A 14,237-nucleotide genomic window follows, 5' to 3' on the forward strand; every position below is an offset into this window, starting at 1 on the left:
TATTTATCCTTGCATGTGGTACAAGTGCCAAACCTGCCTCTGCACCTCCTCCCTCACTACCATTTAGGGCCCTAAACAGTCCTTCCAGGTGAGGCGACACTTCACCTGTGAGTCTGTTGGGGTCATGTACTGTATCTGGTGTTCCCGGTATGGCCTCCTGTATATCAGTGAGACCAGATGTAGGTAGTGACACCTCTTCACTGAGCACCTATGCTCCATCCGCCAGAAAAAGTGGGGTCTCTTGGTGACCAATCAGTTCAATTCTACTTCCCCTTCCCATTCTGACATGTCAGTCCATGGTCTCCTCTACTGCTGCTATGAAGCCACACTCAGGATGGATGAGCAACACCTTATATTCCATTTGGATAGCCTCCAACTTGATGAAATCAACATTGATTTCTCAAATTTCCAGTAATTGCTCCACCCCCCCCCTTCACTATTCCCATTTCCCTCCCTCATTTCATCTTCTTATACGTCCAGCACCTCCCTCTGGTGTTCCTCTCCCTTTTTTCATGGTCTTCGACCCTCTCATATCAGATTGCCTCTTTTCCAGCCCTTTGTCTTTTTCACCAATCAACCCCAGCTCTTTACCTCACCCTCTCCTCCTTTTCTAGTTTCACCTTTCACCTACTACCTCGTACTTCTTCCTCCCCTTCCCACCCCTACCATCTTTTTGCTCCAATTTCTCATTCTTTTTTCCAGTCTTGATGAAGGGTCTTGGCCCAAAATGTAGACTGTTTACTCTTCTTCATAGATGCTATCTGGCCTTCTAAGTTCCTCCAACATTTTGTGGGTGTTGCTTGGATTTCCAGCTTCTGCAGATTTTCTCATCTTTCTGCTATGCACCTCCTTTTTTTAACCAGGGACTTAATATTTCTTTAAAACCAGGCTTCCTTAAACCTGTTACCCTTTATTCTGACAGGCACATCCAAGCTTTGTACTTGCAAGATTTCACTTGTGAAGGCCTCCCTCTTACTAAGTACACCTTTGCCAGCAAACAGCCTGTCCCAATTCACACTTGACAGATCCTCTCTGATACCATCAAAATTGGCTTTTCTCCAATTTAGAATTTCAACCCACAGACCAGACCTGTCTTTATCATATTTACTTTGAAACTAATGGCATTATGATCACTAGATGCAAAGTGTTCCCCTGCACAAACTTCTGCCACCTGCCCCGTCTCATTCCCTAATGGCAGATCAAGTATTGCACACTCTCTCACTGGTACTTCTATGTATTAATTAATGGAACTTCCCTGTACATATTTAATAAACTCCATCCCATCTAGCCCTTTTACAGTATGGGAAGCCCAGCCAATATGCGAAAAGTTAAAATCACCTACTATAACAGCCTTGTGTTTCTTGCAACTGTCCGCGATTTCTCCACAAATGTATTCCTTTATATCCCTTGGACCGTTGGGTGGTCCATAAAATAGTTTCATTAATGTGGTCATAACTTTCTTATTCCTCAGTTCCATCCATAAAGTCTCACTGGATGAGTTCTCCGGCCTATCCTGACCAAGTTCTACCGTGACATTTTCCCTGACTAGTAATGCAACCTCTCCCCTTTAATTCCCCCCCACCCTGTCGTGTGTAAAGCAACAGAATATTGAGCTGCCAGTCCTGTCCCTCCTGTAACCAGCACTCACTAATTGATATAATATCATAATTCTTTGTGTTGATTCATGCCGAGCTTATTTGCATTTCCTACAATACTTCTTGAATTGAAATATATGCAGCTTAGAACATTAGTTGCACCATGCTCAACTTTTGATTCCTGACTTTGTCTGAGGTTTTAACAACATCTGTCTCGACAAATTCTCCATTATCTGTTTTGGCACTCTGGTTCTCATCCCCCGTAACTCTAATTTAAACACCCCCTCCACCCCATCTAGTACAAGCAAAACCTCCCGCTAGGATATTCATTTCCCCTCCAGTTCAGGTGCTAACTGTCTCTTCTGTACAGGTCCTACCTTCCCTAGAAGAGTGCCCAATGATCCAAAAATCTTATGCCCTCACTCCTACATCAACTCATTAGCCACCTGATAAACTGTATGATTTTCCTATTTGTGGCCTCACTGGTATGTGACACGTGTAGCAATCCTGAGATCACAACCCAGGACTTAGCCCATTAACTTAGCACCTAACTCACTGAACTCAGTTTGCAGAATTACATCACTCTTCCTACTCATGTTCTTGGTACCTACATGGACCATGATCTCTGGCTGTTCACCCTGCCACTTAAGAATTCTGAGGACTTGATCTGAGATGTCCCAGACCCTGGGAGGCAACATACCATTGGGAGTCTCTTTTTTGTCCATAGGACCTCCTTTCTGTTCACCTAACTACCAACTCCTCTGCCATCACAGCAAAAGAGATATTCCTGCCAACACAGACTGACTGTGGCTTTTCTGTCTAGAAGTCCAGGATCCAGCTACAGAGAGAGGTGTTGATGCCCAATGAGGACAGTTTACACATCAGTTTCTGGTGTTTAAGGCTGAGCTAACAGTATCCTGGCATATGCGGCAGGATGAGGCATCACTTTCAGGAGCGGGCAGCGTCGGTGCGAGCAGCGGAGTGCGCGGGAGTAAGGAGTGCTCGTGGTCGACAGATGACTGGAGATTGGAGGATCAGCCGTTGTAGGTAGGCCGAGACCCTCGGACCTACCTGGAGAGTACCTGAGGAGGAAGGTAAAACTGCGCAGGTGCGGGTGATGTCAGCGGCCAGCGCGGAGTTTAAAAAGAGGCCCACTTTCAGGAGCGGGCAGTGTCAGTGCGGGCAGCGGAGTGCGCGGGAGCAGAGTGCTGGGCTTCGGCGCAAGAGGACTTCGGTGAGAGGAACTCAGTGAGCCTGAGTACGTGCTTGCTGAGGTAAAAAGGTAAGGTCAGTAGGTTCTTTTTTCATTTATTCTGACTAATCTGGGATCAGGTAATGGGGGAGACAGTTAGAGCAGTGGTGTGCTCCGTATGCAGTATGTGGGAGGTCAGGGTCAACACAGTTGTCCCTGATGACCACACCTGCAATAGGTGCATCCAGCTGCAGCTCCTATCAGACCGAGTTAGGGAATTGGAGCAGGAGCTGGATGAACTACGGATCATTCGGGAGGCAGAGGCAGAGATAGATAAGAGTTATCGGGAGGTAGTCACACCGAAAAGTCAGGAGGTAGGCAAATGGGTGACAGTCAAGAGAGGCAGGGGGAGCAGACAGAGAGAGAAGAGCACCCCTGTGGCCATTCCCATCAACAATAAGTATACCGTTTTGGATACTGTTGGTGGGGATGACCTACCAGGAACAAATTGCAGTGGTCCTGTCTCTGGCACTGAGGTTGAACCCTCGACTAGGAAGGGGAGGAGGGAAGAGAAGAGAGCGGTAGTGATAGAGGATTCTATAGTCAGGGGGGCGGATAGGAGATTTTGTGGGGAAGATCGGGAGTCTCGGATGGTATGTTGCCTCCCTGGTGCCGGGGTCCAGGACATCTCAGATCGGGTGCAGGTTATTCTTGAGAGGGAGGGCAAGAACCCAGATGTTGTGGTCCATGTAGGGACTAACAACATGGGTAGGATGAGTGAGGGGGTCCTGCGTAGGGAGGTCAGGGAGTTAGGTGTGAAGCTGAAGAGCAGGACCTCCAGGGTAACAATCTCAGGATTGCTACCTGTGCCACGTGCGAGTGAGGCAAGGAACAGAAAGATTATACAGATTAATACGTGGCTGAGAGGATGGTGCAGGAGGGAGGGCTTCAGGTTTTTAGATAATTGGGCTTTGTTCCAGGGAAGGTGAGATTTGTTCCGAAGGGACGGTTTACACCTGAACTGGAGTGGTACTAACATTCTTGCAGGGAAGTTTGCTAGTGCTTCTTGGGGGGGATTTAAACTAAATTTGCAGGGGGCGGGGATCCAGAATGAGAGAGAGGATAGCGAGATGAAGAATAAAGGACAGGTGGGGACTACACGGTTCCGGAATATTAAGTGTGTAGTAGAGAAAGCTGAGGCGGAACAAGTGATAAGGAGGACACATGTACAGAGGGATGATCTGACGGAACATGGAGTTAAATGTGCAGAAAGAATAGGTAAATCTAGGAAGGACAACAAAATTCTAGGGGCGTATAGCCCGATGGGAGTTCGGGGAGCTGGGTTAAGCACAATAGGCAGCGATTTAAACAGAAAGAGGGGAAATGGGCTAAAAATTCTATATCTGAATGCATGGTGTCAGAAATAAGGCGGATAAGCTTGAAGCCCAGGTGTGAATGGGTAACTATGATGTTGTTGGGATAGCGGAGACATGGCTGCAGGGAGATCAGACCTGGGAAATGAATGTACAAGGGTATACGTGCTATCGTAGGGACAGAAATGTGGGCAGAGGGGGTGGGGTGGCCCTGTTGGTGAGGAATGAGATTCAGTCCTTTGCAAGGGGGGACATAGGATCAGGAGAAGTGGAGTCTGTGTGGATAGAATTGAGGAACAGAAAAGGCAAAAGGACCCTAATGGGTGTTGTCTATAGGCCACCAAACAGTAGCATGGATATTGGGTGCAAGTTGAATAGGGAGTTAACATTGGCATGTGGCAAAGGTAATATCGCAGTAGTTATGGGGGGGATTTCAACATGCAGGTGAACTGGGAGAATCAGGTTGGTGCTGGACCCCAGGATAGGGAGTTTGTAGAGTGCCTACGGGATGCATTCTTGGAACAGCTTCTACGAGAGCCGACCAGGGACAAGGGTATTCTGGATTTAGTGTTATGTAATGAACAGGATTTGATAAGCGATCTTGAAGTAAAGGAGCCATTAGGAGGTAGTGATCATAATATGGTAAGTTTTTATCTGCAATTTGAGAAGGATAAGGGCAGCGTTAGTGTTGCAGTTGTCAACACTAGTTAGTGTTGTCAGTTTTGCAGTTGAACAAAGGAGATTATGGAGCCAAGAGGGAAGAGCTGGCCAAAGTTAACTGGACGGATATCCTAGCAGAAAAGACAGTGGAACAGCAATGGCAGGTACTCTTGGGAATAATGCACAAGGTGCAAAATCAGTTCATCCCCCGGAGAAGGAAGGATTCAAAGGGGAGAAAGGGGCCACAGTGGTTGACAAAGGAAGTCAGAGATTACATAGCATTAAAAAAAAGGAAGTATGACAGAGTTAAGGTGAGTGGGAGGACAGATGATTGGGAAATTTTTAAGGAACAACAGAACTTAACTAAAAAGGCAATACGGGGAGAAAAAATGAGGTATGAATGCAAGCTAGCCAGGAATATAAAGGAGGATAGCAAAAGCTTTTTTAGGTATGTGAAGAGAAAGAAAATAGTTAAGAACAATGTTGGGCCCTTGAAGAATGAATTGGATGAAATTGTTATGGGAAACAGAGAAATGGCAGAAGAATTTAATAAGTACTTTAGATCTGTCTTCACTAAGGAAGACACAAGCAATCTCCCAGATGTATGGATGGGCCAAGGACATAGGGTAACAGAGGAAATGAAACAGATTGACATTAGGAAGGAAACTGTGATGAGTAGACTGATGGGACTGAAGGCTGACAAATCCCCAGGTCCAGATAGTCTGCATCCTAGGGTACTAAAGGAGGTGGCCCTGGAAATTGCAGATGCATTGGTAATCATTTTCCAATGTTCCTTAGATTCAGGATCAGTTCCTGAGGATTGGAGAATGGCTAATGTTATCCCACTTTTTAAGAAAGGAGGGAGGGAGAAAACAGAGAACTATCGACCTGTCAGCCTAACATCAGTAGTGGGGAAGATGCTAGAGTCCATTATTAAAGATGAAATAGTGGCATATCTAGATAGCAGTGATAGGATTGGGCCAAGCCAGCATGGATTTACCAAGGGTAAATCATGCTTGACTAATCTATTGGAGTTTTTCGAGGATGTAACCAGGAAGTTAGACAAGGGAGATGCAGTGGATGTAGTGTACCTCGATTTTCAGAAGGCATTTGATAAGGTCCCACATAGGAGATTGGTGGGTAAGATCAAAGCTCATGGCATCGGGGGGAAGACATTGACATGGATAGAAAACTGGTTGGCAGATAGAAAGCAAAGGGTAGCGGTGAATGGGTGTTTCTCGGAATGGCAGGTGGTGACTAGTGGGGTGCCACAGGGCTCGGTATTGGGACCACAGCTGTTTATGATTTATGTCAACGATTTAGATGAAGGCATTGAGAATAACATCAGCAAGTTTGCTGATGATACTAAACTGGGTGGCAGTGTGACATGTGATGAGGATGTTAGGAGAATTCAGGGTGACTTGGATAGGCTGGGTGAGTGGGCAGATAATTGGCAGATGATGTTTAATGTGAATAAGTATGAGGTTATCCACTTTGGGAGTAAGAGCAGGAAGGCACATTATTATCTGAATGGTGTAAAGTTAGATAAGGGAGAAATACAAAGAGATCTAGGAGTCCTTGTTCATCAGTCACTGAAGGTGAATGAGCAAGTGCAGCAGGCAGTGAAGAAGGCTAATGGAATGTTGGCCTTTATTACAAAGGGAATTGAGTACAAGAGCAAGGAAATCCTCTTGCATTTGTACAGAGCCCTGGTGAGACCACACCTGGAGTATTGTGTACAGTTTTGGTCTCCAGGGTTAAGGAAGGACATCCTGGCTGTAGAGGAAGTGCAGCGTAGATTCACAAGGTTAATTCCTGAGATGTCAGGACTGTCTTACGCAGAGGGGTTAGAGAGACTGGGCTTGTACACGCTGGAATTAAGGAGATTGAGAGGGGATCTGATTGCAACATATAAGATTATTAAGGGATTGGACAAGATAGAGGCAGGAAATATGTTCCAGATGCTGGGAGAGTCCAGTACCAGAGGGCATAGTTTGAGAATAAGGGGTAAGTCATTTAGGACAGAGTTAAGGAAAAACTTCTTCTCCCAGAGAGTTGTGGGGGTCTGGAATGTACTGCCTAGGAAGGCAATGGAGGCCAGTTCTGTGGCTGCTTCCAAGAAGGAGCTAGACAGGTATCTTATGGATAGGGGAATCAAGGGATATGGGGACAAGGCAGGAACCGGGTATTGATAGTAGATGATCAGCCATGATCTCAGAATGGCAGTGCAGGCTCGAAGGGCCGAATGGTCTCCTCCTGCACCTATTGTCTATCGTCTATTTTCCAGGTGGGACAGGACGGAGTGGAGTGCAGAGGCTATGGTATTGTCAGTGGATCAATTTGAGCAACAAATGAACTGAAAAGGATTCAAATCAAATCAAATGGTTCAAGTAATTCAATTTAGTAACAAAGAATGTCTGCAGTTTTCAACCTGAAATTCTTACTCTTTCAAGGGTCCAATGAAGCTGCACGGTGGGATTTAATGCGATTCATAACCAGCCACTCAAAGCATGTCATTATTTTTGAGGTACTGTTTGAGGCAGGTTGCTATTGCCCTCTTGGGCAACAGGATGTTGATGTCTGCCTTGAAGCCCAAGGGGGCGATGCACTGCTCTGGAGCCTGGGGGGACAGTGGACAATGGTGCATGTATGATGTTCGCGGCACAATCCTTTAACATGATTAAGAAAAAGTATATTTGTAGTTGCATGAAATATGGAACTGGAGAAAAGTATTAGCAGTATGAAGCGGCTTCTTTATTCAACTAAACAGTATACTACAGGCATCATATGGAGATGCTTTTGGTGGAAAAATTTCGCTGTCCCAACATGGGGCTTGATATTTTATGTGCTAAACATCAAAGGACAATTCCATCTTTACAATGTATTGACGATGTTTTCTTTGAAACTACATATAACCTTCACACCTCCCAATTCGCATGCACACCACAGACATCTCAATGAATTTTAATCAGCATAGTCTGGTCTGCGATTCATGGCTTTTAGGAACATATTCTTCATTTAAATTAAATCTACAATTTATATTCAGATTGGAAGATTGGTGGCTGAGAAGTCATTTACTAAATGTAAATGTGCTGAACCCAAAAACCACTCAAATGTATTTTGGCTGCCTAGAGTTTGTGCTCAGAAGGTTTTGGAACAAACACCAGTACCCAATGTTCAGTGGGTTTCTGTTAGAATGTGTAATCATTTTAACTATGCAATTCTGCAAATTTACCAGACAATATTTGAAACAGTGAAGTCGGTGATTATAGTCATTTCAGCTGTAATTAATCATTTATTCTTATCATTGCATTTAAAAGGTATAAAACATTGTGTCAGGAGAATGATATTTCTTGAACTTCCTTTGCATTGATTACCCAGTTACAGCTTTGCTGTGTCTCAGATTAGTTAGACCATAAGGCCTTAAGACAGAGGAGCAGAATTAGGCCATTCAGCCCATCAAGCCTGCTTAGCTATTCCATCATGACTGATACCGGATAACACTTAACCCCATACACTAGCCTTCTCGCCATATTCTTTAATGTCCTGACTGATCAGGAAATGATTAACTTCTGTCTTAAATATAGCCACAGACTTGGCCTCCACTGCAGTCTGTGGCAGAGCATTCCATAGATTCAAGACTCTCTGAAAAAACTTCCTCCTTACTTCTGTTCTAAAAGGTCACCCCTCAATTTTGAGGCTGTGCCGTCTAGGTCTGGATACCCCCATCATAGGAAACATCCTCTCCACATCCACTCTACCTAGTCCTTTCAACATTCAATAGGTTTCAATGAGATCCCCCTGCATTCTTCTAAATTCCAGTAAGTACAGGCCCAAAATAGCAAAATACCTCTTATTCCTGGAATCATCCTTGTGAACCTCCTCCGGATTCTCTCCAATGACAATACATCCTTTCTGAGATATGGAGACCAAAACTGTTGACAATATTCCAAGTGAAGCCTGACTAGTGCTTTATAAAGCCTCAGCATTATCTCCTTGCTTTTATATTTTATTCCCCTTGAAATAAATGCCAACTTTGCATTTGCTTTCTTGACCACAGACTCAACCTGTAAATTAACCTCCTGGGAGTCTTGCACAAGGACTCCTAAGTCCCTCTGCACCTCTGATGTTTGAACCTTCTCCCCATTTAGATAATAGTCCGCACTATTGTTCCTTTTACCAAAATGCATTATCATACATTTCCCAACACTGTATTCCATCTGTCACCAGAGGGAGGTGATAGGCAGGTGAGGAGAAGAGAAAGGGTGAAAAGGGAATGGAAAAAGCAAGTGGGGGGGTGAAAGAAAGGTGTGTTTAATGGTAGGACCTCCTGGTAGGTGGAAGAAATTATGGAGACTGATGTCCTGGATATGAAGGATCGTGGGGTGGTTGCTTGCTATGATGGCAGGAAAATGGGGGCGAGAGCAAATGTGATGGTAATGGAGGAGGTACGAGTGAGGCCCATGTCAATGTAGTGGAAGGAAAAGCCCATATTTTGAAGGGCATTTCAGATGTTCTTGAACGGAAAGCCTCACCCTGAGAACAGTGGCAATGGAGAGAGAGGAACTGAGAAAAGGGACAGGGAGGGAAGAGGTATATTTAAGATAGCTGTGAGATTCAGTGGATTTATAAAAGATTTCAGTCAGTAATCTGTATCCACAGATGAAGAAAGAAATTGAGAAGGTGAGAAGCAAATGTCAGCAATAACAGAATGCAGAATATATTGTCTTACTTACAGAGAAAGTGCAGTACAGGCAGACAAGAAACCAAGAAATCGATTAAATGCAGCTAAGGTACTTCTCCCTGAAGGTGATAGTCTGAACATGTCTAAAACAAGGGTTTGTAATTTTAGGATATGTAATGCGACAAAAATGGAGAAATTTTTGTGCTGGTCAGAGGGCATGAACCTCAAGGTGTCCAATGTATCTAAGGTGGCTGCAGATAGCTACCAGGGCACAAAGACATTAAGAGGGATGGAGAGAGAGAGTAGGAATATGATGTTGGGATAAAGGATCAGCAATGATCATATTAATACAGAGCAGGTTTGCAGACTAAAGTTCTACTCCTGCTCCTGTTATTCGGTTTTGTTTTTATTAGAAGGCTGATAGAGTTGCCAAAAATAGAGCTTTGACCAGCAGCCAATCAGACATCGAAGGTTTGGAGAAGAAGGGGACTTCAGACAGGTCTGCTGCTCCAGGATAAATGGCAGGAGCGGTTCATAGCAGCACAATAGAGCTTTGACCAGTGGCCAATCAGCATCTGGGATTGATTAGTAAGAGTAAATTAAAGGAACGCAGGGGCAAGCACAGTAGCCATCATCTGAGTGGACATAGTCAGAGTGGTGATCCTAAGGCTTTAGCTCTTTGAGGCTTCTCTGAAGAGAGGCTTCACTTAGAGAAAGCAAGAAAAAAGCTCAGAATTTTTTTCCTTCTCTTTTTTATATCTGCTCAGCTAGGACAGTAGAATGTTAGGCCGGATAAAGGAATACTCCTCTTGCAGGAAGTGGGAAGGCAGGGAGACCTCCAGTATCCACTGCAATTGCAAGAAGTGTATCCAGCTGCAGCTTCTAACAAACTGCATTAAGGAGCTAGAGCTGGAACTGGATGAGCTCCGGATCATTTGGGAGGCTGAAAGGGTGATAGATAAGGCACATAGAAAGGTAATTACACACAAGGTGCAGGACACAGGAAAATAGGTGACAGTCAAGAAGGGGAGAGGGATTAAGGAGCCAGTGCAGAGTACCCATGTGGCCATCCCCCTCAACAACAGCTATATCATTTTGGATACTGTCGTGGGGATGACCTAACAGAAAAGAGTCACAAAGATCAAGTCTCTGGCACTGAGTCTGGCTCTGTGACTCGGAAGGGAAGGGGAAGAAGAAAGAAGGGTCATGCTGTGGTAATAAGGGATTTGTTAGTTAGGGGAATAGACATGAGCTTCTACGGGTGAGAACGAGATTCCTGGATGCTATGTTGCCTCCCAGGTGCCAGGATCCTGGACATCTCTGATTGAGTCTTCAATATCCTTAAGTGGGAGGGTGAACAGAAGTCGTGGTCCACACAGGTACCAATGACATGGGTGGGACAAGTAATGAGGGTCTGCATAGGGAGTTCAGGGAGTTAGGTGCTAAGTTAAAGGGCAGGACTTCTAGGGTTGTGATATCAGGCTAGCTCCCTGAGCCATGTGCTAGTGAAGCTAGAACAAGGAAGATTATACAGTTTAATATATGGCTAAGGGGTTCTTGTAAGAGGGAAGGCATAAGATTTTTGGATCATTGGGCTCTCTTCCAGGGAAGGTGGGACCTGTATAGAAGGGGATGGTTTGCACCTGAACTGCAGGGGGACTAATATCCTAGTAGGAAGGTTTGTTAGTGCTGCATGGTAGGGTTTAAACTAGAGGTGCAGGGGGATGGGAACCAAAGTGCCAGAACAAATAATGGAGAGATTGTGGAGGCAGATGTTGGTAAGACCCCAAACAAAGTTAGGGATCAAAAGATTGAACATAGTGCTACAAAATTGAGAAGGATGAATACAGGACAAATGGTGTTATATCTGAATGTGTGCAGTATACAGAATAGGGTAGATAAACTTGCAGCTCAGTTGCAGATTGGCAGGTCTAACGTAGGCATCACTGAATCATGGCTGAAAAATTATAGCTGGGAGCTTAGTGTCCAAGGATGCACATTGTGTTGAAAAAATATTATATCGTTATGGATAGAGCTAAGGAACCACAGGTTAAAAAGACCTAGATGGGAGCTATATACAGACCCTTGCTACTGTTTGGGGATGTGGCCCACAAATTATAACAGGAGATAGAAAATACATGCCAATAAGGTAATGTTACAATAGTCATGGGGGACTTTGATATGCAGGTAGATTGGGAAAATCATGTTGGTGCTGGATTACAAGGAGGGGGAATTTCTAGAGTGCATAGAGAAGGCTTTTTGGAACAGCTCATGATTGAGCCCACGAGAGGATCAGCTATTCTGGATTGGAAGTTGTGTAATGAACAGAAATTGATTAGAGACCTTAAGGTAAAAGAACCCTTAGTGGAATGTGATCATAATATGATCAAATTCAGCTTGAAATGTGAGAAGGAGAAGCTAAAGTCAGATGCAGCAGTATTACAATGAAGTAAAGGGAATTACAGAGGCATGAGAAAGGAATTAAGACCATAAGACAAAGGAGCAGAAGTTGGCCATTCGGCCTATCGAGTCTGCTCCGCCATTTCATCATGACCTGATCCAATCTCCCCTTTAGTCCCATTCCCCCGCCTTCTCACCATAACCTTTGATGTCCTGACTACTCAGATACCTATCAATCTCTGCCTTAAATACACCCAATGACTTGGCCTCCACAGCTGCCCGTGGCAACAAATTCCACAGATTCACCACCCTCTAGTTAAAAAAATTACTTTGCATCTCTGTTCTGAATGGGCACCCTTCAATCCTTAAGTCATGCCCTCTCGTACTAGACTCCCCCACCATGGGAAACAACTTTGCCACATCCACTCTGTCCATACCTTTCAATTTTCAAAATGTTTCTATGAGGTCTCCCCTTATTCTTCTAAACTCCAAGGAGTACAGTCCAAGAGCGGTCAAACGTTCCTCATATGTTAACCCTCTCATTCCCGGAATCATTTTAGTGAATCTTCTCTGAACCCTCTCCAATGTCAGCACATCCTTTCTTAAATAAGGAGCCCAAAACTGCACACAGTATTCCAAGTGAGGTCTTACCAGTGCCTTATAAAGCCTCAACATCACATCCCTGCTCCTATACTCTATTCCTCTAGAAATGAATGCCAACATTGCATTCGCCTTCTTCACCACTGACTCAACCTGGAGGTTAACCTTAAGGGTATCCTGCACGAGGACGCCCAAGTCCTGTTGCATCTCAGAACTTTGAGTTCTCTCCCCATTTAAATCATAGTCTGCTTGTTTATTTCTTCTACCAAAGTGCATGCCCGTACACTTTCCGACATTGTAATTCATTTGCCACTTCTTTGCCCATTCTCCCAATCTATCCAAGTCTCTCTGCAGACTCTCTGTTTCTTCAGCACTACCGGCCCCTCCACCTATCTTTGTATCATCGGCAAACTTAGCCACAGAGCCATCTATTCCATAATCCAAATCGTTGATATACAATGTAAAAAGAAATGGCCAGAACACAGACCCCTGTGGAACACCACTGGTAACCGGCAGCCAACCAGAATAGGATCCCTTTATTCCCACACTTTGTTTCCTGCCAATCAACCAATGCTTTATCCATGTATGTAACTTTCCCGTAATTCCATGGGCTCTTACCTTGTTTAGCAGCCTCATGTGCGGCACCTTGTCAAAGGCCTTCTGAAAATCCAAATACACAACATCCACTTCATCTCCCTTGTCTAGCCTACTTGTAATTTCCTCAAAAAATTGCACTAGGTTTGTCAGGCAGGATTTTCTTTTAAGGAAACCATGCTGAGTTCTGCCTATCTTGTCGTATGCCTCCAGGTACTCCGTAACCTCATCCTTGACAACCGACTCCAACAACTTCCCAACCACCAATGTCAAGCTAACAGGTCTATAATTTCCTTTTTGCTTCCTTGCCCCCTTCTTAAATAGCAGAGTGACATTTGCAATCTTCCAGTCCTCCGGAACCAGGCCAGAATCTATTGACTTTTGAAAGATCATTGCTAATGCCTCCGCAATCTTCACAGCTATTTCCTTCAGAACACAAGAGTGCATTCTATCTGGTCCATGAGATTTATCTGCCCTTAAACTACTCAGCTTCCTGAGTACTTCCTCTGTCGTAATTGTGACTGTGCATATTTCTCTTCCCTGACACCCTTGAGTGTCCAGTATATTTCTGATGTCTTCCTCAGTGAAGACTGATGCAAAATACTCATTCAGTTCCTCCGCCATCTTCTAATCTCCCATTACAATTTCTCCAGTATCATTTTCTATCGGTCCTATATCATATTTACAATTGAAATTCATCATTAATATTTAAAAAAATCTTTGAATATTTAAACACACAGATGGTTTGAAGAGCTCCGAGCACAAAAACCCAAACACTTAAAGTGCAGTTAAACCTTAAGGCCATAAGACATAGAAACAGAACCAGGACATTTGTCCCACCAAGTCTGTTCTGTCATTCAATCATGTTCGTTTTATTTTTCTTTTCAATCCCATTCTACTGTCTTCTCCCCATAATCTTTGATGCCTTTACTAATCAAGGTCTTTATCAACCTTCACTTTAAAATATACCCAATGACTTGACTTCCACAGCCATCTGTGCCAATGAATTCCACAGATTCACCACACTTAGGCTAAAGAAATTCCTCACCTCTGTTCTAAAGGAATGTCCTTCTATTTTGAGGCTACGCCCTCCAGTCCTAGACTTTCCCACTCATAGAAACATCCTCTCCCTAGATTAT

This window comes from Hemitrygon akajei, chromosome 5 (genome assembly GCF_048418815.1).
Source record: "Hemitrygon akajei chromosome 5, sHemAka1.3, whole genome shotgun sequence".
Taxonomy (NCBI): Eukaryota; Metazoa; Chordata; class Chondrichthyes; order Myliobatiformes; family Dasyatidae; genus Hemitrygon; species Hemitrygon akajei.